This window comes from Myotis myotis, unplaced genomic scaffold, assembly GCF_014108235.1.
Source record: "Myotis myotis isolate mMyoMyo1 unplaced genomic scaffold, mMyoMyo1.p scaffold_m19_p_7, whole genome shotgun sequence".
Lineage (NCBI taxonomy): Eukaryota > Metazoa > Chordata > Mammalia > Chiroptera > Vespertilionidae > Myotis > Myotis myotis.
Genome location: NW_023416379.1, coordinates 66,246,320 through 66,271,563, shown reverse-complemented (window position 1 = coordinate 66,271,563; position 25,244 = coordinate 66,246,320). Strand labels below are relative to the sequence as shown.

General features: G+C 41.4%; 1 protein-coding gene across 10 annotated transcripts in view; it reads left to right on the top strand.

Annotated features, from left to right (window-relative positions):
* SMAP1 (small ArfGAP 1) overlaps positions 1-25,244 on the top strand; it is a 124,177-nt gene that overhangs the window by 3,674 nt on the left and 95,259 nt on the right. The window contains exons 1-2 of one of the 10 annotated variants that reach the window (XM_036317550.1): positions 20,329-20,414; positions 21,120-21,181. The exons of 6 other annotated variants lie outside the window; for them this stretch is intronic. The gene's annotated coding sequence lies outside the window, so the exon portion shown is untranslated. Of the gene's footprint in view, positions 1-20,328; positions 20,415-21,119; positions 21,186-25,244 lie in introns of those variants that run through there. 3 more of the 10 variants (XM_036317547.1, XM_036317549.1, XM_036317551.1) reach the window with 3 other exon arrangements.

Below are 25,244 nucleotides of genomic sequence, written 5' to 3'. Positions count from 1 at the left end.
CCCCCCTCATATCCCACACTTGGGATCAAGCCTGCAACCCAGGCGTGTGCCCTGACTGGGAATCAAACTATGGCCTCCTGGTTCATAGGTTGACACACAACCACTGAGCCACGTCTGCTAGGCTCACTTTTGCTTTTAAATATTTAATAAATGTATGTAATTGGTATAAACTAATTTTCATTCAGAACTCTTACCTACAAAGGAATCTTAGAAAGAAAACATTTTAGCTTTCTGTTCTCTGAATACAAGAAGGCACTCCAGAAATAGGGTGGAATAAAGGTTGTGTGATCAAATCAGCAAATCTGCCATGGTTTCTTGTATCAGAATGAGTAGAACATCCACATCTTGATCTGAACAGAACTAGAAAGTCCTCAGTCAGCCAGTTTTTGTGTGTCTTTGGTTCTCTCTGTATCTCTGGGTATTTTAAGGGACTCTTCATGCCTGCTTTATTCTTTATTGAGTGCTGTACTTGTTGATTCACTTGCCATATACTTCATTAGCTCCTAAGTCTATGTGAAATACTATTTGCCTTCCTATAGGTGGTTGTCTCTTTTTTGGGGGGTAATATTCCATATTCCTGGGTAGATGACTTGTCCCTGCCTGGGCCAAATGTCCACCTCTGGTCATTTTGGCTTGGAGGCAGGAGGACTGCAAGAACAGCAAGTAGGAGTTTTCTTTTCTGTGGCCCACATCAGGCAAGTTCTTTAAGAAGGAGGTGTGGTGAAATAAGTCAGTCAGAGAAAGACAATCACATGATCTCACTCATTTATGGAATCTAATGGACAAAATAAGCTGATGAACAAAGGAGATCCAGAGACATAGAAATATTTGAGTCTCAGAGGGAAGGTGGGGGTGGGCGGGGAGGGATCAACTAAAGAATTTATATGCATACTAGTATATGCATAACCCTTGGACACAGACCATGGTGTGGTGAAGGCCTGGGGTGTGGGGTGGGGGGGCGTATGAGGTAGAGAGGGCCATTGGGGAAAAGAAAGGGAAGATCTGTAATACTTTCAACAATAAATATAAATTTTAAAAAAGAAGGAAGTGTGGCATAAATAATTAATATATCAAATGCAAGATTTAGAGGAAAATTTGATTCAAAACAGAGACACATGGTTTCCTCCATTCCTACTGGGGCCGGGGATCGAACCTGCAACCTAGGTTCCCTTGACCAGGAACTGAACCCGAGACCCTTTGGTGTGCAGGTCTACACTCTACCTACTGAGCATCTCTGGCCAGGTCTATGGGCATTTGCTTTCTAATTTTTGTGGTTACAAACAGCACACAACTATTTCCTCAGAATAAAATCTCTTATGTGAAAGATGTATGGTAGAGTATACCTGATTAAAGCCTGTTGGATTTGTACTATCTGGAATTGGAGCCAGTTTACCTTCCTACTGCTAGTGTATAAAGTGTGGCTTACTCTGTTTACCCAACCTGTCACTGGGTATTCATGTTTTAAAGTTTTTTAAAAAAAATCTTCACCCGAGGATATGTTTATTGGTTGTAGAGCAGGGAAACGGGGGGTGGGGGCAGGAGAGTGAGAGAAAGAAAGAAACATGGATGGGAGAGAGAAACATTGATCAGTTGTCTCTTGCACCCGCCGTGACTGGGGATTGAATCCATAACCTGGTTATGTGCCCTGACTTAGAATCAAACCACAAACTTTTGGTGTATAGGATGTTGCTCTAACCATCTGAGCTACCTGTCCAGGGCTGGGCATTCATGTTTTTGAAAAGTTTCCTTAATATAGTTGATGCAAATGGTATCATACTGCATTTTGTATTTTCTTGACACTCTCTCCAATATGCTTATTGGTCATTTCCATTTTTTTAATGTTTTGTCCCTTCAATTTGGGGGCAGTGGTGGGCTATCTTTTTCACATTTTTCTCTTGACTAGTCACAGTGGACCATAACACAAAATTCCAGACAACATTGATTCCTCTGAATTCCTCTGGTAGGCCACACCATTCAATCCTAGATTCTGTAAACCCAGGAATAAGTGATGTTTGAGCATTTTGGACAGATTTTCAGTCTCTGATCTGCATTTTTTTGTAACTATGGAATGATAGGAAGTTTAGAGATAAAAGAGACCAGGCATGGTATCTGGTCTAATCTCCAGTTAGAGAGATGAAGCAGATCAAGAGAGGTTAAATTACTTGCTCAAAGCTGTGTCACAGTGAGAGAACATGGGGATGAACCCAACTTATCTGGAAACCTATCTGTTGCTTTGTACACCCACAAATGAATGTCACCCTTGTAAAAGGTCACTTTAGCCCTAGCCAGTTTGATTCAGTGGATAGAGCATCAGCCTGTGGACCAAAGGGTCACAGGTTTGATTTCGATCAAGGGTACATAGCTTGTTGCAGGCACCTCCTGGGCCTGTCCCTGGTCAGGGCTCGTACAGGAGTCAACCAATTGGTGTGTTTCTCTCACTTAGATGTTTCTCTTTCCTTCTTCCACTCTCTCTAAAAATCAATAGAAAAATATCCTGCCGTAACCGGTTTGGCTCAGTGGATAGAGCATCGGCCTGTGGACTGAAGGGTCCCGAGTTCAATTCCAGTCAAGGGCATATACCTTGGTTGTGGGCACATCCCCAGTGGGAGGTGTGCAGGAGGCAGCTGATCGATGTTTCTCTCTCATCGATGTTTCTAGCTCTCTATCTCTCTCCCTTCCTCTGTAAAAAATCAATAAAGTATATTTTAAAAAAAAAATAGAAAAATATCCTGGGTGAGCATTAACCAAAAAAAAGTCACTTTAAGCTTTTTATTTTTTTCCATTTGCTTTACATTCGACCTTGTACACAATGAGAAAGGAGATAAATTCTGGGTTTTTATATTTAACCAAACCTCTGTTTAATGGCAGAATATCTACACTAATAAAAGACAAACATGAAAATTGACCATACCTTCGCTATGCCTTAAGCCACGCCCACCAGCCAATCAGAGTGACTATATGCAAATTAATCCAACCAAGATGGCGGCTGGCAGCCTGGAGCTGGAGCAAGCAGGAGGCTTGGTTGCTCCAATGATGGAGGAAGCCAAGCTTCCCGCCTGCTGCAGCCGGCTCTGAGCTCCACTCATAGCAACAAAGTTTCAATTATAGAAGGTAAATAAACCCCAGATACCTGCTTTCAGTTGGCCGTGGCCACGGAGCTGGAGCGAATAGGAGGCTTGGGTTGACCCTGGCGATGGAGGAAGCCAAGCTTCCCTCGCGTCCGCTCTGGCTGGCTCTGAGCTCCTCTCAAGGCTACAAAGTTTCAATTATAGAAGGTAAATAAATCCCAGAATGAAAAAAAGGAGAGGCTGGGAGCTTCTGTTGCCGGGGGGGGGGGGGGGGGGGGGGGGCGGGACTTGGCCAGCCTGAAAATGGCCCTCAGCCCCTCACCCAGACTGGCCAGGCAGCCCAGTGGGGACCCCCCCACCCTAAAGGGGGTGTGGCCAGCCTGTAAACAGCCATCAGCCCCTCACCCAGGCTGGCCAAACCTCCATGGGGTGAGGCTCCCCACTGGCGGGGGCTTGACCAGCCTGCAAACAGCCATCAGCCCTTCACCCAGGCTGGCCAGATACCCCAGTGGGGACCCCCACCCTGAAGGGGATGTGACCAGCCTGCAAACAGCCATAAGCCCCTCACCCAGGCTGGCCAGGCACCCCAGTGGGGACCCCCACCCTGAAGGGGGTGTGACCAACCTGCAAACACCCATCAGCCCTCACCCAGGCTGGCCACGCACCCCGGCGGGACCCCCACCCTGATCCGCGACACCCTTCAGGGTAAACCAGCCAGTCCCCACCTATGCACTAGGCCTCTATCCTATATAACAAAAGGGTAATATGCAAACTGACCCTAACAGCAGAACGACTGGGAATGACTTGTCACTATGACATACACTGGCCACCAGGGGGCAGACATTCAATGCAGGAGCTGCCGCCTGGTGGTCTGTGCGCTCCCACAGTGGGAGCTCTGCTCAGCCACAAGCCAGGCTGATGGCTGCCAGTACAGCGGTGGTGGTGGGACCCCCTCCTGCCTCCTCAGCAGTGCTAAGGATGTCCGACTGCAGTTTAGGCCTGCTCCCCGCTGGCAAGTGGACATCCCCTGAGGGCTCCCAGGCTGCCAGAGGGATGTCTGATTGTTAGCTTAGGCCCAATCCCCTGGGGAGTGGGCCTAAGCCAGCAGGTGTCATCCCCCGAGGGGTCCCAGACCGCGAGAGGGCACAGACTGGGTTGAGGGACCTTCCCCCCCCCCCCCACGAGTGCACAAATTTTTGTGCACCGGGCCTCTAGTTAAATTAATAATCAGAGTGAGGAATGATTACACATTAAGTGTTTACTTAATTGGTTTATTTAAACACAGATTTGGCAATAATGTAAACATGTTTTGAAACTTGGAATGCCATTTATTGGAGGTGTTAACTAGAAGGAAATGTTATCATGAAAACTGTAAATAGTGTGGAGAATAGCTTAAAAGCGAGAGGTGTTTGTAAATATTGTCCAGCCTAGTTTAAAAGAGAGAGGCATTTGTAAATGTTGGATATCTTTGGGCTTTGAGAGAAATTTGCAAATAAAAAGCACTATCCTGTTTGTGAAAGAGTAAACAAAATAAGGAAATCTGTAATGTGCTTGCTTAAACTTTGAACGTTTAAAGTCAATTGAATGATGCTAAACCCCTGAACAGAGAAACACTTTTGACAAGGCTTAAACTTTAGGACAGTCAGGTGAAACAAGGGTTATTGATTGTTTTAAATTAAGCTTTATTTCATTTTTTCTTCTTATCTTTTACCATGCTGATCAGTAAATTCTTAAATGATTACCATTGTTTAACATCTTTGCCAAAGTAAATCAGCATTTGAAAAATAGCAGGGGGATGTTTTCCCCTTAAGAACCTTCTAGGTTTTCAGTGTCCTTATATTTTGAATTTATTTATGTATGTTTCTTCTTCCCAAGTTTAAGGGAGGACTAGAATAAAAATATGGTTATATAATATATAATAACTTTTATTTCTTCCCCCAATTGACTGAGTATTGCTCTGCTATTTTTGAGAGGCAACTGGTTCAGTAGCAAAAGCATGGCCTTTGAAGGCTGACTGCTCGGGATTAAAACTTCAGTTTTCCCATTGCTGTCCTGATTTCTTTCTTCTATTTTTCTCTCTTCCTTCCTCCCTCCCTCCCTCCCTCCCTCCTTTCCTCTCCTCTTTCCTTCTTTTTTCCTCCTTCCTTCTTTGTGGTGGGAGTGTGCTATTTAAACTTAAGCCTCATGTCATTACATGTAAAATGGCCATACCTGTGTCACAGGGATGTGAGGATCAACTGAGTTTGTGACGTAATGTCTGGCACAAAGTAGTGTTTGATAATTATGTCAGGTTTCCCTCCTTTTTTTAAAGCACTCAGTCATTACTTTGCAGGAAGCATTTGTGAATTATATTTTGTTTGGTAAACAATGTAATTGAATAGATTTTGAGACTAGATCCACACAAGAATACTTTTTAGAAGGTTCAGGAAAAAGTAGACTCTCTTTTTTTTTCCTCTCTCTGTACACACACACAGTGGCCAGATTATTATGACTACCTGACATTTGTAGGCAAATTAGCCATACACTGCATCGTATGGGATATGGAAGCCAAAGGCCTGTCCGAACATCTTTGCTGTCTGCAGTTACCAAGATAAAATGTCTCCAATTCTCACAGGAACACAAGGATTGGACAGTTGAGCATTGGAAAAAAGTCAATGGTCCGATGAATCACGTTTCCAGTTGCATTATGCACTTGGCAGAGTGAGAATTTGGTGGAAACAGCATGAAAGCATGCACCCCCACATGCATGAGTACAACCCTTCAAGCTGGTGGGGGCAGTGTTATGGTTTTGGGCATGTTTTCCTGGCATGATTTGGGCCTTTTAATTCATGTGGAACAACGTCTGAATAGCACAACGTACCTAAGTATCGTTGCTGATCAAGTTCATCCTATCATGTTGATGGCGTATCCCAATGGAGATGGCTTCTTCCAACAAGACAATGCGCCATGCCACGGTGCTCGTATTGTGCAGGAGTGATTTCAAGAACGTGAGGGAGATTTTACCTTGCTTAGGTGGCCCCCACAATCACCAGATCTCAATCCAATTGAGCATTTGTGGGACGAAGTTAAAGGAGCCATTAGGGAGCTGGTTCCACAACCATCAAATCTCACAGAACTGGACAGTGCTATTCATCAGGCATGGTGTCAGATTCCTTGCATCACCTTTCAACATCTCGTGGAGTCAATGCCAAGAAGAATCGCCGCAGTATTGAAGGCAAAAGGTGGCCCAATGAAGTGTACTGATGGGGTGGTCATAATAATCTGGCCACTCACGTTCAAATATATTCCACGTTCAAAGGCTGTTAAATCATGTTGTTTACTCACATCTTCAGAAAAAAATCACTTCTGTCATGGTAAACAACCTGCTTCCCTATTTATAATGGTCTGGCCCTCTAGCAATTTCAGCGTGAAATTATAGCTAATTTGCCTAAAAATGTCAGGTGGTCATAATAATCTGGACACTCTAGTACAGTGGTTCTCAACCTGGCTGCACATTAGAATCACCTGGGAATCTTTTTAAAATCCTGATTTCTGGGCCTCATCCTCTGTGAGGAAATTATGTATAATTTAGGGGTTGGGTGACATTTTATTTGTCAGGGTTATTTTATTTTTATAGTTAACTCTTGGATAAACTGATAAAATTGACAAAAAGTGGTTCTGAGGAGAACTGTCAGTTTATTTTTGAAAAATGTACATTTTTTAGCATATCGTTTCATTTTCAAGAAGTACAATTACTTTTGTGAAAGTGACTATACTGTGTCTTTAGATTGAGTACAGTTGGACTAAACATTGAATTGGCATGTGGTGTTTATAACATATCTGCCCTCTGCTGGTGAAAATGCATTATTGCTCTTAGTACAGTACCTTCAGTGATTTCTTTGAATTAAATAATACTCTATAATATTATAGAGTGACCATAAAATTAAACTTGGGAAAAATACCTTTATTGTTTGAAAGGAATATATTTTTTTAGGGCAGCCCTGCACAATGAATTATTCTGCCCAAACAGCTATGGCTGAGAAATATTATACTGACTTATTATTACACTGATGATTATTATACATTATGTGTGTGTTTGTGTGTATTATTTTTGAATTTTTCTGTAAGTTCTAGATCTCTGTTCAATGTGGTATGTGGTAGCCACTAGTCATATGTGGTTATTTAATTGAAGTTAAATATTCAGTTCCTTCATTCCACTAGCCACATATCAAGGCTTAATAGCCATACGTGGCTAGTTGCTACTGTGCCAGATTAAAGACTATCACAGAAAGTTCAACTCAGAGTCATGTTCTAATTTTAAAATTTTATATAATAAGGATAATTATTTTCATAAAGTAATCATTGTTCTTGAATTTGAAATGAATTTTTTTCACATACCTTTTTAATATAAAAAGGTATATCAATAAAGAACCCCAATTAACTTAGGGAGTCTGTGTAGAAGGATTTTAGTTAAGATTTCTTGTTTTATATAATTTACTGTACATTACATATATTTATTACCAGATGATTACAGTATAGTTTTCTGAGTGTAGAACATTGAGCATTTCTAGTGTTTTTTTTCTTTGCTTTGAAGATTAAAGTTACTAGTAACTTAAAAATATGGCCATATTTTCTCTGTGCCTCTTTTTGGTGCATGTTTGGGGTGAAAAGAGAGAAACAGAGTTTATGACAATGTGAATCATAGCATAATATATGTTGGTTGGTTAAAAAAAAAAAATAGACACTTTGCCCAGCTACCTCTAATGTAACATCTTGAGAAATGATAGTACAATATCTTAACCAGAATTTTTGACATGATGAGATCTATTCATTTTACTGTGATTTCTACAGTTTTACTTCTACTCACACATATGTACATACATATATGTATTTAGTTCTATGCAGTTCTATCATTTGCCACCATGGTTAAAATGTAGTACAGTTCCATAACCACCAGGATTTCTTGTGTTGCCCTCTTATAGTCACACACACCTTCCTCCCATTCCTCCCCACCTACTCTCCTTCCCCAATCTGTTTTCCACTTCTAAAATTTTGTCATTTGAAAATCCTATCTAATAAAAGAGAAACATGGTAATTAGCGTACGACCGCTACCCTTCCCATTGGCTAATCAAGGCAATATGCAAATTAACTGCCAGCCAAGATGGCGGCCGGCAGCCAGGCAGCTTGAAACTAACATGAGGCTTGCTTGCTTCAGTGACGGAGGACTCCAACGTTCCCCGCCTGCTGCTGCAGGCCTCTGAGCTGCAACTCTAAGCAACTATGTTACAAATATAGAAGCTAAACAAAACCCCAGAAACCTGCTTTAGTCAGCCAGGCTTCAGCCAGCAGGATCGCAACATTGTTTCAAATACAGAAGGTAAACAAAGGCCAGAAACCTGCTTTCAGCAGCGGAGGCCTAAGAGCTGGAGCCAAGCCTCAAAGCTAAAGCTGGCCCAGAATAAAAAAAAGAAAAGAAAAGAAAAAAAGGAGCGGTTGGGAGCTTCAGTCACCCGCCAGCCTGAAAACAGCCCTCAGCCCCTCACTCAGACTGGCCAGGCACCCCAGTGGGGACCCCCACCCTGAAGGGTGTGTGACCAGCTGCAAACAGCCATCATCCCCTCACCCAGACTGGCCAGGCACCCCAGTGGGGACCCCCACCCTGATCCAGGACACCCTTCAGGGCAAACCAGCTGGCACCCACCTGTGCACCAGGCCTCTATCCTATATAGTAAAAGGGTAACATGCCTCCCAGCACCGAGATCAGCGTGATGGGGGGCAGCGCCCAAACCCCCTGATCGCCCTGCAGCTCTGTGTGTGACAGGCTGCGGTGCCCCAACCCCCTGATCGGCCCTGCTCTGTGTGTGACAGGGAGTGGTGCCCCAACTCCCCTATCAGCCCTACTCTGTGAGTGACAGGCGGGAGCTCCCCAACCCCCTGATGGGCCCTGCTCTGTGCATGACAGGGGACAGCGCCCCAACCCCCTGATCGACCCTGCTCTTTGCATGACAGGGTACGGAGCCCCAACCCCCCGATGGGCCCTGCTCTGTGAGTGACAGGGGGCAGTGCCCCAACCCTGATTGGCCCTGCTCTGTGCGTGATGGGGTGGCGCCACAACCTGCCCATCGACCCTGCCTTGAGTGTGACAGGGGGTGGTGCCCCAACCCCCCAATCAGCCCTACCCTGAGCATGACTGAGGGTGGCATCGCAACCTCCCGATCTGTCCTGCTCTGTGCATGACAGGGGCGGCGCCCCAACTCCCCAATCAGCCCTGCTCTGAGCCTGACCAGGGGCTGCACCTAGGGATTGGGCCTGCCCTCTGCCACCCGGTAGCAGGCCTCAGCCAGCAGGTCATTATCTCCCGAGGAGTCCCAGACTGTGAGAGGGCACAGGCCGGGCTGAGGTGCCCCCACTTTCCCCTGAGTGCACAAATTTTTGTGCACCGGGCCTCTAGTCCTATATAATAAAAGGGTAATATGCAAATCGACCAAATGGCAGAACGACTGGTCGCTATGATGTGCACTGACCACTAGGGGGCAGACACTCAATGCAGGAGCTGCCCCCTGGTGGTCAAGTGTGCTCACACAGGGGCAGCATGCCCTGAGCCGGGCTCACGAAGGTGGCGGAAGTCTCTCCTGCCTCCATGGCGATGCTAAGGATGTCCAACTGCTGGGAGTGGACATCCCCTGAGGGCTCTTGGACTGCGAGAGGGCGCAGGCTGGGCTCAGGCACTGTCCCCCTTTCCCCCGAGTGCACGAATCTCATGCACTAGGCCTCTAATTGTTATATAAATGGAATCATTAGATACTTTTGAAATTGACTTTATTACTCAGTGTAATTCTTTGGAGATTTATTCATTTTGCATGTATTAATAGTTACCTTTTTGATAATAAGTAGAATTTTATGGTATGTGTGTATCTATGTGCCATAGTTTAACCATTCATATAGTGAAGGACCTCTGGGCCATTTCTAGTTTTTGACTATTACATAAAGCTCTACATTTATGTATAGGTTTTCATTTGCGCATAAGCTTTTATTTCTCTGGTAAATGCCCAGGAGTGCAATTGCTGGGTTGTATGGCAATTGCATATTTAGAATCACAAAATTGCCAAACATTTCTAAAATGGCTGTATTATTTTATATTTCTACCAGTAATACATGAGTGATCCAATGTCTCTACATCTTTGTTAGCATTTGATGTTGTCACTGTTTTTTATTTTAGTTATTTTGTTAGGTGTGTAATGGTAGTGATGATGGTTTTATTTGCATTTTCCTACTGACTAATGGTGTTGAATATCTTTTCATGTGCTTATTTTCCATCTGTAATATCCTCTAAAGTGAAATACCTGTTAATCTTTCATTTTTTCAATGGCTTTAAATAATTTTTTGTTTTTCAATTACAGCTGACATACAATATTATATTTGTTTCAGGTATACAACCCAGTGATAAGACATTGCATAACTTACCAAGTATCATCCCGATAAAGCTAGTACACATCTGACACCATACATTGTTAATTACAGTATTATTGACAGTATGCCCTATGCCATCCATACTTTACATTCCTATGACAATTCTGTAACTACCAATTTGTACTTTTAAAAAAATATATATGTTTTTATTGATTTCAGAGAGAGAGGAAGGGAGAGGGAAAGAAGGAAACATCAGTGATGAGAAAGAATCATTGATCGGCTGCCTCCTGCATGTTCCCTACTGGGGATTGAGCCCACAACCCGGGCATTGCCCTGACCAGGAATCAAATGATGCTCCAATCAATTGAGTCACACCCTCCAGGGCCCAATTTGTACTTCTTAATTCCTTTGTCTTTTTCACTCTTCCCCCTAAACCCCCTCCCATCTTAAAGAAGATCCTGTGACATTTCTTGTAATACTGGTTTGGCAGTGATGAACTCCTTTAGCTTTTTCTTGTCTGGGAAACTCTTTATCTGTTTTTCAATTCTAAATGATATCTTTGCTGGGTAGAGTAATCTTGGTTATAGGTTCTTGCTTTACATCGCTTTGAATATTTCATGCCAACCCTTTCTGGCCTGCAAAGTTTCTGTTGAGAAATTAGCTGACAGTCTTATGGGAGCTCCCTTGTGATAACTGCTTTTCTCTTGATGTCTTTAAGATTCTTTCTTTGTCTCTTTGATTTTATTATTCAGTGTAATTATTTGGAATTTTATTCATTTTGCATGTATTAATAGTCTTTACCTTTTTGATAATAAGTAGAATTATTGACATTTTAATTATGATGTGTCTTGTTATGGGCCTCTGTGGGTTCATCTTGTTTGGAACTTTCTGTGCTTCCTGGACTTGTATATCTATTTCCTTCCTCAGGTTAGGAAAGTTTTCGGTCATTTTTTTTTCCCCACATTCTTTTTTTTGTGTTTTTTGTTAATCTTCACTGGGGAATATTTTTTTTTCCATTGGTTTTTAGAGAGAGTGGAAAGGAGGGGCAGGGGAGAGATGAGAGAGAGAGAGAGAGGAAAAACATTGATGTGAGAACCACATCAGTTGGTTGCCTCCTACACTCACCCCAACTGGGCTAGGGAACCTGCAACCCAGGGATGTGCCCTTGACTGTAATCTAACCCCTGGCCCTTCGGTTTGCAGGCCGGCACTCTTACCACTGAGCCAACCTGGCCAGAGCTTTCATAGGTTTTTAATTCCTTCCTCTCTCTTCTCCTGGTACCCCTGTGATGCAAATGTTGGTATGCTTAAAGTTCCAGCGGCTCCTTATACTATCCTCTTTTTTTACATTCATTTTTCTGTTTGCTGTCTTAATTGGGTGTTTTCTGCTTCCTTGCTTTTCAAATCTCTGATTTGATTCTCTGCTTCTTCTACTCCACTATTAATCCCCTGTAATATATTTTTCATTTTGGTTAATGTATTCCTTCATTTCTGACTAGTTTTTTATGTTTCTTATCTGTCTGTTGAAATTCTCACTGAGATCATTGAGGATCCTTATAACCAGTGTTTTGATCTCTGCATCTGGAAGATTGCTTGTCTCCATTTTATTTAGTTCTTTTTTTGGAGTTTTCTTTCATTTAGGACATGTTTCTTTATCTCCTTATTTTGGCAGCCTCCCTATATTGGTTTCTATGTATTAGGTAGAGTTGCTATGTCTCCTGGGCATGGTAAAGTGGCCTTCTGTAGTAGGAGCTCTGTAGGGTCCAGTGGCACAGCCTCCCCAGTCACCCAAGCTGGACACTGTGGGTGTGCTGCCCATAAACTGTGTACTCCCTTCTGTTGTAGTTAAGCCTTGATTGCTGTTGGCACATCAATGTAAGAGATTTACCCCAGGCAGATTGGCTGCAAGGACTGGCTTGTGACCACTAAGGAGTATCAGCTGGACTTACTTCAGCGGGACTCTGGTGCCCATTGAGTTTGCCCCTTGAGTGTTTTACTTGTGGAGGTGGTTGTGTGATACTTCAACATGGTGTAGAGCTATCCACTGGGTGCACTGGCTCTGAGGTTTCCTGGGAGGTGCAGTCCAAGGTTAACTGCCATCTGTGTCCTCCCCAGGGTCACCTGGCTTGAGCTACAAAGCGATCTGCAGATGGCTGCTACTTGAGCTGTGAACCAAGGCCAACTGCCACTAGTGACAGGCCTGGAGCCACTTAGGAAGAGATACATGGCACCTGAGGCCAGATGCTGCTTGTTTGAGAGATTTCAGGAAAGTTTGAAGTATGAACCAAGACAGGCCATTTGTATGGAAAAGCCACTGGAAACAGCAAGTTGGGTGGGGCGAGGTCTCAGGGAAGTATCTTGGGTGGGGCCAACAATATTAGCCAAGTTGATGGGAAACAGATATGGTGCCTGCCTGCTGGCTCTGTGGAAGGAGGGCTTAGAAAAGGAACAGTGGCCTCGGCCAGCCCTTTTGTCTGGGAGAAAGCTGTTCCAGCTCACCCTCAGTCTCACTCAGCCACATTCCCACTGGTTATTTTTACAGCCAGAAGTTTTGGAGACTTCCCTTCCTGGCAATGAAACCATGGGCTGGGTGGGACCTGGTGTGGGGCTGGGACCCCTCACTCCTCAGGAGGACCTCTGTTGCCAAGATATTCCTCCTGATTTTTAAAATTTTATTTATTTATTATTTTTTTATTTTTTTATTGATTTTTTACAGAGAGGAAGGGAGAGAGATAGAGAGCTAGAAACATCGATGAGAGAGAAACATTGATCAGCTGCCTCCTGCACATCTCCTACTGGGGATGTGCCCGCAACCCAGGTACATGCCCTTGACCGGAATCGAACCTGGGACCTTTCAGTCCGCAGGCCGACGCTCTATCCACTGAGCCAAACCGGTTTCAGCTCCTCCTGATTTTTAACCTCTACACATGTATGTGGGACCAGTCCATTCAGCATCTCTGCCTCTCCTACCAGTTTTGATGTGGTCTCTTTATATCCTTAATTGTAGGACTCCTGTTCAGCTAGATTTCAGGAGATTCTGAATGATGGATTTTCTGTAGTTTAGTTGTAATTTGAGTGTGGTTGTGGGAAGATCAGAGTACCATATTTACCTGCTTCTCCATCTTAACCAATGGTTTAATCTTCAGTCTTTCATTTTCTAGTTGGATTTTTTTTTTTCACTGTTGATTTTTTTTTTTAAAGACTTTTTTAGAGCAGTTTTAAGTTCACAGTAATATTGAGTAAAAGGTACAATGATTTTTCTATATTCCCTCCCTCTACACATGGATAGCCTCCTTCATTGTCAAAATACTGTTGAGTTTTGAAAGTGCTTATATGTTCTACATACTAGTCCTTTGTCAGATATATGCAAATATTTTCTACTCTAGCTTGTCTTTTTTTTTTAATCCGAGGATATTTTTTTCCATTTTTTTTTTTTTTCCAGAGAGAATGGAGGGGAGGGGAGAGTGGGCACATGTGCATGAGAAACATTAATGTGAGAGAGACTGTTGGTTGCCTTCCATTCGCACCCTGAACTGGCCAGGGATGGAGCCTGTCACCGAGGTACCTGGCCTTGACTGGGAATTGAATTGTGACCCTTTGGTTCATGGGCTGATGCTCTAAACACTGAGCCAAACCATCCAAGGCTGTAGCTTGTCTTTATATAATCGTCACATGGTCTTTTATAGATCAAAGTTTTTAATTTTGATGAGGTCCAATTTATTGATTTTTCCTTTTATGAAAACTTTTTCTTTTATAGTTTGGCAAGTCTGAGAACTCTTTCCTAACCCAAATTTTGAAGCTTTCTTCCCATGTTGTTTCCTAAAAGTTTTATAGTTCAGTATTTATGGCCAGGATCCACTTTGAGGAGCTTTTTGTATATGATCAAAGGTATGGATCAAACTTAATTTTTTTTTTTAATGTATGGATATTCAATTCTTTCAACAGCATTTCCTGAAAATATTATTTTTTCTTCCCTGAAATTGACTATTTTAGAAATCGATTGACCATGTATGTCTGGGAGTATTTCTGGATTTCATTATGTTCTATTGGTCTATTTTCATGCCACTGTTACAATGTCTATATTGCTTGAATATAAGTCTTGAAGTCAGGTAGTATAAAGTCCTCCAACTTCATTTTTCTTTTTCAAAGTGTTTTTGCTATTCCAGCTTCCCTGAATTTCCATATGAATTTTAGAATCAGTTTGTCAGTTTCTACAGAGTAATCTTCTGGGATTTTAATTGGAATTGCTTTGAGCCTGTATATCCATTTAGGAGAGAATTGACATCTTTTACAATACAGAGTCTTCTAATCCATAAACCAAGTATATCTCAACATTTATTTAGATCTCATTTAATTTCTCTCAGCAGTATTTTATAGTTTTCAGTGTAGAGGTCTGGTGTCAACTTTATCTCTAAGTAGTTTTTTTCTTTTGTTTTTTTAAAAATATATTTTATTGATTTTTTTACAGAGAGGAAGGGAGAGGGATAGAGAGTTAGAAACATCAATGAGAGAGAAACATCAATCAGCTGCCTCCTGCACATTCCCCACCAGGGTTGTGTCCACAACCAAGGTACATGCCCTTGACCGGAATCGAACCTGGGACCCTTGAGTCCACAGGCCGACACTTGATCCACTGAGCCAAACTGGTTAGGGCTCTAAGTAGTTTTTATTTTTAAATGTTATTGGAATGGTATTTTTTAAATTTCAGCTTTTGATTGTTGTTGGAATATGGAAATACAGTAGGTTTTTGTATATTCATCACTTATCCTACAACCTTGATAACTACAACCTTGATAACCCCAAATGTATTTGTTTTAGTAGCCTTTTTGTAGATCCTCTAAGATCTCCTACCTAGCTGATGTCATCTTCAACAATGACATTTTTTTTTTTTTAAATATATTTTATTGATTCTCTACAGAGAGGAAGGGAGAGAGAGAGAGCCAGAAACATCGACGAGAGAGAAACATCGATCAGCCGCCTCCCGCACATCCCCCACCGGGGACGTGCCCACAACCCAGGCACATGCCCCCGACCGGAATCGAACCCGGGACCCCTCAGTCCGCAGGCCGACGCTCCATCCACCGAGCCAAACCAGTTTCGGCAACAATGACATTTTTTACTTCCTCTCCAATTGGTTGTCCTGTTAAATATGATGTTAGCTATAGGTTTTTCATAGATACTTTTTATCAAGTTGAAGAAGTTCCCTTCTATTATTACCAGTTTGCTGAGTTTTGGGTTTTTAAAATATCAGAAATGGATGTTGGACTTCATCAAATGCTTTTTTTGCATCTATTGAGATCATGTAGGTTTTTTTTTTCTTCTTTTTAAAATATATTTTTATTGACTTCAGAAAGAGGGAGAGATAATCATTTGTAGGCTGCCTCCTACAAATACCCCCAACCCCCACTGGAGATCGAGCCCAAAACCCAGTACCTGTCCCAACTGGGAATCGAATTGTGGCCTCCTCGTTAATAGGTCACTGCCCAACCACTGAGCCACACCAGCCAGCCTTTTTTTTTTCTTCTTACGTAGCTTTGCTTTTATAGTTCTTTAATATAATGAATTACCTTGATTTTGCATGTTAAACTAACCTTGCATTCTTGGGACAAACCACACTTGGCCATGATGTAGTATTATCTTTTTTATATGTCCCTGGATTTGATTTGCTAAAACATTATTATTATTTTGAAAGAGGACATTCAGAAAGCCAAGAGACATATGAAAACATGCTCAAAGTCACTAATCATCCGAGAGATGCAAATCAAAACGACAATGAGGTATCATCTCACACCTGTCAGAATGGCAATCATCAACAAATCAACAAACGACAAGTGCTGGAGAGGATGCAGAGAAAAGGGAACACTCGTGCACTGCTGGTGGGAATGCAGACTTGTGCAGCCACTATGGAAGACAGTATGGAGTTTCCTCAAAAAGTTAAAAATGGAACTCCCATTTGACCCAGTGATCCCACTTCTAGGAATATATCCCAAGAAACCAGAAACACCAATCAGAAAGGATATATGCATCCCTATGTTCATAGCAGCACAATTCACCATAGCTAAGATCGGGAAACAGCCTAAGTGCCCATCAGCAGATGAATGGATTAGAAAAATGTGGTACATTCTGCTAAAACATTATTAAGAATTTTTTTTTTTTTTAAATATATTTCATTGACTCTTCACAGAGAGGAAGGGAGAGAGACAGAGAGTTAGAAACATCGACGAGAGAGAAACATCGATCAGCTGCCTCCTGCACATCTCACAGGTACATGCCCTTGACCGGAACCGAACCCGGGACCCTTCAGTCCCCAGGCCGATGCTCTATCCACTGAGCCAAACCGGCTTTGGCACATTATTAAGAATTTTGCAAATATTTATGAAGGTTGTTGATCTGAAGGTTTTGTTTCTTGTGATATCCTTGTCTGGTTTTGGTATCAGGGTTGGCCTCTTAGAAAGAATTGGGAAATATCACTCCCCTTTGCTCCCCTCAGTTTCCTGAAGCAGTTGTGTAGAATTTGTATGCTTGGTAGATTTTCCTAGTGAAACCATTTGGGCTTGGAGTTTATTTTGCTGTATAGTTTTAAATTATAGATTCAGGTTCTTTAATAGATATTGGGCTACTCAGGTTACTTATTTATTTTTCCTTCTAGAAAGATCTCATTTGTGTCTTTTAGGGAATTTGTGAACTCATTGTAAAGTATGAATGTAAAGTTATTCATAATATTCCCTTATTATCTTTCTAATACTTGTAGAATCTGGTGATGTCTCTTCTCCCATTTCTGATATTGATCATTTGTGATTTCACTCTTTTCCTAATCAGTCGGGCTAGCGCAGCCGTGGGCAAACTACAGCCCGCGGGCTGGATCCGGCCCGTTGGAAATGAATAAAACTAAAAAAAAAAAAAAGACTGTACCCTTTTATGTAATGATGTTTACTTTGAATTTATATTAGTTCACACAAACACTCCATTCATGCTTTTGTTCCGGCCCTCCGGTCCAGTTTAAGAACCCATTGTGGCCCTTGAGTCAAAAAGTTTGCCCACCCCTGGGCTAGCGCTAGAGGCTTCTCAATTTTATTGATATTCTGAAATGACCACCTTTTATTTTAATTGACTTTCTTTGTTTTTTTCCTATTCTCTATATCATTGATTTCCGGCCTGATCTTTATGTCACCTTTGTTTTTGAAAGCTATTTTAGTACTAGAGGCCCAGTGCACGAAATTTGTGCATTCTGGGGGTGGGGGATCCCTCAGCCCAGCCCTCTTACAGTCTGGGAGCCCTTGGGGGATGTCCAACTGACAGCTTAGGCCTGCTCCCAGTTGGACATCCTTAGTGCTGCCGCAGAGGCGGGAGAGGCTCCTGCCACCGCCGCTGCCCTTGCCAGCTGTAAGCCTGGCTTCTGGCTAAGTGGCACTCCCCCTGTGGCAAAATAACTGTTGGTGCTAATAAACCAGGGAAGGAATTTCTACACATGTGCTAAGTTATTCTTTACCTTACTTATAAAATAGTGATGCTAATTCTATAGACTTTATTATTTTTAGCCTCATATTCAAAGATGTCTGCCTTCCTGTTAGCTTTACAAACATCTGTTTGGGATACAGTGTTGATGTGGCCTAGTCCAAAGGTTATTTTGCCCAGTCCAAACATTTCAGATGTTTGAGGAGTAAGATGTGCAAAATAATTCAATTCCTCTGAGATGGTGTCCTTTTATACCATTTTCACAATAGTTATATTTAAAATTATTTAGAGCATCTGTTTATGTAATACTTAGAGTCACTAACACAATGTAGGAGAAAATGCAGAACTATTAATGTTGTTACTACTGACTAAGTGATGCAAAACAAGTTAATCTACTAAACCAGTCGCCCCATTCTCTGAAGGCTAAATGAGTTTATAGAGGAAATCTCTTATGATGTGCTCTTCATATATAAATTTGATGTTATTTTGCTGACTGCTGATATCACAATTATTTTCAACATCAAATGAAAGTATTTGCTTATATTCTGTGGCATATTATTAAATACTTGAGGCCTGGTGCATGAAATTCATGCACTCGTGGGCAGGGGGGTCCCCTCAGCCCAGCCTGCGCCCCCTCGCAGTCTGGGAGCCCTTGGGGGATGTCTGATTGACGGCTTAGGCCCATTCCCCGTGGGGAGCGGGCCTAAGCTGTCAGTTGGAAATCCTTAGCGCTGCTGCAGAGGTGGGAGAGGCTCCCACCACCACCGCTGCACTCGCCAGTCGTGAGCTCGGCTTCTGAGCGGTGCTACCCCTGTGGGAGCACACTGACTACCAGAGGGGCAGCTCCTCCGTTGAGCATCAGCCCCCTAGTGGTCATTGTGCATCAGTGGACTGGTTGTTCTGCTGTTTGGTTGATTTGCATATTAGCCTTTTATTATATAGGATTTCATGTTTCAAAGATCATCTCATTCTATTTTGTACTGTTTAAAATATTTGTTTATATACTTGTAGCTTGCTCAAACTGGTACAGAATTTACCTTAGTCTTTGCATTTATTCTTCATGCTAAAAGTGCAAGCAAGCATATTAAGGCTTTTTAAAAAAGTAACAGTTCTAATATAGAGAGACACAGACTATTTAAAGTATTTTTTCCACTTTAAGCTGAAAGCTGGTATTAAGCCAGCATCTAAATATGAAGAAAAAGCAAATTGCTTCTTGTTAATATGTAGTTAACAAACAAGTGCAAACTCTGAGTAAATCGGGGTTTTTTAAATTATATTTTCTTTTTAAAAAATATATTTTTGTTGATTTCAGAGAGGAAGGGAGAGGGAGAGAGAGACAGAGACATCGATGATAAGAGAGAATCACTCATCTGCTACCTCTTGCTGCCTCCTGCACGCCCCCTGCACACCCCACACTGGGGATCAAGCCCGCAACTTGGGCCTGTGTCCCAACCGACTGGGAATCAAACCATGACCTCCTGGGTCATAGGTTGATGCTCAACGATTGAGCCACACCAGCCGGGGTATTATATTTTCTTAAGCTGTGATTTTATTCATGTCACTGGCCTTTTCAAAATTGTTCAGTGACTCCTTGTTGCTAGTAGTATAAAATCAAATTTGGGAATTAAGGTTCTCTGCATTGTCTTCAGCCTATATTTTCACTTATGCTAACCTTCTTTGTTTTCTGCCAGCTGTTGGCGACCAAAGATACTATGTGCTTCCGCCTCTTCCTGTGCTGTGGTTTTTATCCTACCAGAGTAATGTCAGGGCCTACAGGCTACTTCCTCTGTCAGGAACCCTTTCCCTAGATATGTAATTGGCTTCTTGCTTTAGAACAGCGGTTCTCAACCTGTGGGTCACAACCCCTTTGGGGGTCGAATGACCCTTTCACAGGGGTCGTCTAAATACATCCTGCATATCAGGTATTTACATTACGATTCATAACAGTAGCAAAATTATAGTTATGAAGTAGCAACGAAAATAATTTTATGGTTGGGGATCACCACAACATGAGGAACTGTATTAAAGGGTCGCGGCATTAGGAAGGTTGAGAACCACTGCTTTAGAACTTTGTTCAAATGCTACATTATCAGTGTTGTGTTCCCTGGCCATTGTATTTAAAATAGCATCCCATCTTTTTTCTAAGCACTTCCTATTCTTTTTTACCCACTTAATTTTATTTTCTCCATAGTATTTATCAGAATCTGAGATCCTATACATTTTGTAACTTGTTTGTCCCCTTGTTTTGCTCCACTGAATATATAGTTCAAGAGGGAAGGGAGTTTAATCTGTCTTAATTTCCTACATATAAAAAGTTCTTGGCACATAGTAAGCATTCAGCACATTTTTTATGACAATGAGTCAGTGAATGAGTGAATGAATAATTAGCTTTCTAAGTCTTTTCTGCTCATCCAACTCTCATTTATCTTTCCAGGCCCACTTCAAAGTTGCACCACATTCATGAAGCTGCCTTTGAATGAAGCTGTTTCCAGTTACTTCAAAGTAGCCCATCATGATTTTTTTTCCTCTTTTGAACTTGTGGTATTTTCAGTGTGAGAGAATTTTCTAATAGATATAATTACACATGGTTGGAGAAGGTTGCAAGATGGGAAAATTCTATGACTTAAAATGTTTAAAGAGTGACAGAATGACCCAGTCAGTAAAGAAGACGAGAGTTGATATTGAGTAGTCTTTTTTTTTTTTTAATATATTTTTTATTGATTAAGATATTACATATGTGTCCTTGTCCCCACGTTACCCTCTACCCCCCACCCCCCCCACCCCCGCTCATGCCCTCACCCCCCCGTTGTCCATGTCCATTGATTAGGCCTATATGCTTGCATATAAGTCCTTTGGTTGATCTTTCCCCCTTACCCCCACCCTCCCCTACCTTCCCTCCAAGTCCCGACTTCATTTATCTGTGGGGCATACACCCCAAGACCCCCTCATGGATGTCTGAAACCAAAGATATACCAAACCCTATATATGTTGTTTTTTTCCTGTATATACATGCATATATACGTACATACCTGTAATAAGTTTAATTTATAAACTAGGCACAGTAAGAGATTAACAATGATAACTAATAATAAATTAGAACATTTATAATAGTATACTGCAATAATGTTATGTGAATGTGGTTTCTCAAAATATCTTATTATAATCACCCCTTATTTTTTGTTAATGGTTTGATATGACTTGTTTCAGGGGGATCCCTTGCTGAAGTCTTCATATAGGCTCAGTGCTTTCTGGAGCAACACTGCCCATCAGTTGGTACACATTTTTTTTTCATATTTTCTATACACAAATTTAATACCTTTTCCATTTTAACCAAGCACTGATACACTGTGGCTGGCTGTAAGTTATGCACTTGGAGGTGCAGCAGCAAAACTAGCATAGCATGCATATATATCACACATACATATACATATGTGTGTATATATATATTTTTTTCCTTATTGAGAACTTTAAACCGTTCACTTTAAGCTTCTCTTCAACTTATCCAAATAGCATCACTACCCTTGTGCATTGGGACCATTATTAAGTAAAATAGAGTTACTTGAACAGAAGCACTGCATTATCAGGACAATTGTCTGATAACTGAGACAGCTACTAAGTGAGTAATAGCTGGGAAGCTGGGGAACACATCTATTCAGTTTGTATCATGTCCCTGGCAGGACTGGATGGTGAGAGATTTCACCATGCTACTCAAAATGACATGCAGTTTAAAACTTATAAATTGTTTATTTCTGGAATTTCCCATTTAATATTTTCAAACCACAGTGGACCACAATTTACTGTGGGTAACTGAAACCATGGATAAGAGAGGAAAGGACCCTGAAAGATGTAGATGAACTTGCCCTATTTTATAGTTGTCGAAACTGACATTTAAGAGAGGCCATGTAATTTGTCTATAGTTTCATAGCCATAAGTGACTGATTGATGATTTAAACCCAGGCCTGACTTTGTATTGTGGGAAGAGCTGTTATACTGCCTTCAGTGAGTAACTACTTCATGAACTCAAGTCGCATTTTTACCAAGAAATGAAGGCCTGAATGGGGAAGAATGAGGACACTTGGTTAGGAAGAGAAAAAAAATTGGTAGTGGAGCCCTGACGTGTTTGGCTCAGTGCATAGAGCATTGGCCTGCGGACTCAAGGGTTCCAGTTTCGATTCCGGTCAAGGGCATGTCCCTTGGTTGCAGGCACATACCCAGTGGGGAGTGTGCAGGAGGCAGCTGATCGATGTTTCTCTCTCATTGATGTTTCTGGCTCTCTGTCCCTCTCCCTTCCTCTTTGTAAAAAATCAATAAAATATATTTGGAAAAAAAATTGGTAGTGGTATAATTAATTAGAAACATCAAAAGGGAAACAGAGGCATCAGTTTATCCTTCTGTCAGATTTTGGCCTGGTGATAGGTCAAGATTTTTATTTACTACAGAGTTAGTGGATCTTATTTTGATTTTTTTAAAAAAAACCCTTACTGGAGGATATGGCTTTTAAATTGATTTTTAGAGTGAGAGAAACATTGACTAGAGAGAAAATTGATCAGTTGCCTACCATACCACCCCATGTGCCTTGACTGGTAATCAAACCTGCAATCTTTTGGTAAATGGGATGATGCTCCAACCAACTGATCCACCTGGTTTATTTTTATTTATTTATTTTTTAAAGAGACTCTTATTAGGTAGAATTTATTGCTTGGCTTTTGTTTTTATATGATTTAAGAGATCTTAAAAATTAAAATGAAAAATCTTAACTATTAAGCCAGTCTCCAGAAGATGATAGTTACTATGTTCAATTAGATATATATTAATACTTATCAAGAGCTTACTCTGTGTCAGATACCAAGGCTTCATGCCTGATATTTCTCTTTATCTCAAGTCCTCTGCATCTTGAGATCATTTGCTAGTGTCTTAGCTTCAACTGCTAGTTCTGCTTGCCATTTTTCCATTTCTGGTAAAGGAAGGAAAAAGCAGTGATATTTCATGCCTACATTTAAATAAATATATACAGGTGTTTAAAAAACAGCCTTATTGAGGTATAATTTATATACTCTAAAATTTACTTATTTTAAGTGTATAATTTCAGTGATTTTAATGTATTAACAGAATTTTGAAACTATCACCATGTAGAATTTTAGAACATTTCCATTATTACACAAAGATTTCTCATGCTTATTTGCAGTAATCCCTCCCTCCTCTTCTACCCCCATCACATAGTACAGGTTCTTTTGCAAATTTATAGTTAAATTTACAGTTTGGAAAACATATTTTCATGGGTTGTTGCTTGCTTCTCTTGGTCCTTCACAAGTGTACCTAATCCATAACATAGCTGACTGTGAACAGTGAAAGGCTAGTCACTCTTGGGTAAAGAACAAAAGGACCTTGGGGTAACGAAACAGAAAGAGTGTCTTCTGGTTTCATGCTTGATCCTGGACAATATTTTGATGCAGGTAGCTTCTCTTTCAGATCCTTTTATTGCTTTGGTGTGTACATCCTCTGGGCACACTGTGATGCTGCCTTTTGAATTGCCCTTTACATCCCAGTTAATTTTGTCCTCCTCTTCTCCTCTGTTCCTCCTTGATTAAAATTCTCTATCTTTTGCTATTTCTTTCTCCAACAAATAAAACCAAACCAAATCAAACCTAGTTTTACTGCCTCTAACCTTGTGTATTATTAGGAAAGAAATAAAGTGAATTTATAATTTGGGAAGGATTGGTAATTCTGGAGAGATGACAATTACTTGCATTTTTAAATCCTTATTATTAACCTCAACAATTATTCACACCCCCCCCCCCCAGTGCATGAATTTTGTGCATTGGGCCCCCCCCCCAATTTGTGCGAAGGGCGGGGGGGTGGCTCAGCCTGGCCTGCGCCCTCTTGCAGTCCTGGACCCCTCGCTCCTAACTGCCTGTCTGCTCGCTCCTTACCACTTGGCTTGATGCTCCTTAGGACTGCTAGGGAGGCGGGAGAGGCTCCCGCCACTGCCACTGCCTCTGTGCTCACCAGCCATGAGCCTGGCTTCTGGCTGAGTGGTGCTCCAGCTGTGGGAGCACACTGACCACTAGGGAGCAGCTCCTGCATTGAGCATCTTCCCCCTGGTGGTCAGTGCACGTCATAGTGACCGGTCGTTCTGTTCATTCCAGTGTAATGGTCACTGGGCTTTTATTATATACAGTGGGGCCTTGACTTATAAGTTTAATTTGTTCCGAGACCGAGCTCATTAAGGAGCTCGTTAACTCAAATTACTCTGTCAACTCAATGCAAAAAATCATCCGAGAGACAGCTGGTATCTCAAAAAACTCGTAAGTTGGGACACTCGTAAGTCAAGGCCCCACTGTACTAGTAGATGATTCATCCTTCAGTAAACCTCATTTTCCACTTTCTACAGCGCTTTTGTAGCTTGAAAGTTATTAGTCATTTGGTACTGATTTTAGGTGCATATATATCACACTTTAAAAAATATCAAATCAATATTTAAATAAGAGAAACTTAACAGTAACCAGGTGCTGCAATGATGTAGTTTCTGGCTACAGCATTATACAGGGTGTTCCAAAAAAATGTATGCATACTTTTTTCTTAAAGCTCAATTGATGTTTCTTTCTTTTCAGGACCCATTAGAATGAATAATTATCAAAGTGCGTATACATTTTTTTAGACACTATAGTATATTTGAAACTACTTAGGGTGGGAGGGGCACTGTACATTTTACTTAGAATGTACCTTATCCTTATATCTTATCCAGATTTTACCTGTTATAACTGGACTTATCTTGCAGTAATCACTTCAGATGCCACTATCTCTACAATGCCTGTATTAATATCCTTTGCCAACATTCATATTTTCTTCTTCTATGCTCCCCCATCATTTGCACTATTGTATGTAGAGGGCACAAAGGTGTGTCATATTACATATAAATTGATAAACCTGTGAGAGAGAGAGAGAGGGAGAGAGAGAGACAAGGAGGGAAAATGAGAGGGAGGGAGGGAAGAAAAAGAGAATAGATGGACTAGTGGTAGGGTTTTTCACCTAAAATTTGACTAGGTTTCACCAAGTTGTTTTTTAAGAGATTATACCTATTTGTATTTGGCTTGGCCTTTTGAGTTGGAAACTTTATGTTTATGGTCTTTTAACAGCATTTACTTATCACAGAGTAGATAAGTACTCATTGAATAGTTTGGTGAATGAAAATTAGGATTTCATGCCAGTAATTACTCACTGACTACCTTGTTGAGCAGCTATTATCAGGGCAGTTTTAGGTAAATTTATGAGACTAATTTTTTAGAGTGGATAATACATTTGTAAGTTCAGTTAGGCTTTTAAAAACTTATT